At 32.5% G+C, this 655-nt stretch overlaps 1 protein-coding gene across 1 annotated transcript in view; it reads right to left on the bottom strand.

Moving 5' to 3' along the window:
• Nucleotides 1-575: 575 nt before the first annotated feature.
• The window catches only part of LOC118751729, a 2,770-nt gene continuing 2,690 nt past the window's right edge, over nucleotides 576-655 (bottom strand). Inside the window, exon 5 of the mRNA XM_036486541.1 lies at nucleotides 576-620. The gene's annotated coding sequence lies outside the window, so the exon portion shown is untranslated. The remainder of the gene's footprint in view (nucleotides 621-655) is intronic.

The following is a 655-nucleotide window of genomic DNA, read 5'->3' as shown; positions in this document are numbered from 1 at the left end:
AAAAAAAGCAGAAAGTAAACATATAAGATAAAAAGTAAAAAAAAAAAATCAATGAAGTATTAAAAATATCTTCATTTTCACACAAAAACTTAAAATTAAAATCCACTATGAAAAAAATGCAGTTAATAAGAAAGACATTCAAACTATTCGCCTTCCTGTTGCGAAGGTTTTTTTGCGGCATACTCTTTTGCTTCTGCCTATTATGGCTGAGATGAACTCTGTTTTTTACCTCCTTTTCGAAATTGAGACGGCCTTTGAGTTTAAAAATATCTATGATAAATATAAAGTTATAAGTACCTCAAATTTCATAAGGAAAAATAAACCTACCAAATAAGATGTGGTCAACGAGCTTAAGTTTCTTTTTAATATTTTTATTGAGCTTTGTACCACGATTGTTTATTAGGAAAAATTGAAAAAGCAACAAAGTCTAAGCGGTAGAAGTTATAGCACTATTTCGGAGATCACCACATCTCCTCATCAGACTTCTTTTTTCTAGACTTCAGCAGGGATCGAACCTGCGAATTCGATGTTCAAAGTCAGAAGCGTTAACCACTGAGCTATGTTCATCCCGTAAACTCTTGTTGCTAATTCATTTTCCTTATTCAACCAACTACTATCAAGTGCAGCTGATTTGCCGCTATTTAAACTCGACAGC

The sequence above is a fragment of the Rhagoletis pomonella genome, unplaced genomic scaffold (assembly GCF_013731165.1).
Source record: "Rhagoletis pomonella isolate Grant_MI unplaced genomic scaffold, Rhpom_1.0 Rhpom_scaffold_00936, whole genome shotgun sequence".
In the NCBI taxonomy this organism is placed as follows: domain Eukaryota; kingdom Metazoa; phylum Arthropoda; class Insecta; order Diptera; family Tephritidae; genus Rhagoletis; species Rhagoletis pomonella.
This window is presented reverse-complemented; position numbering and strand designations above follow the sequence as displayed.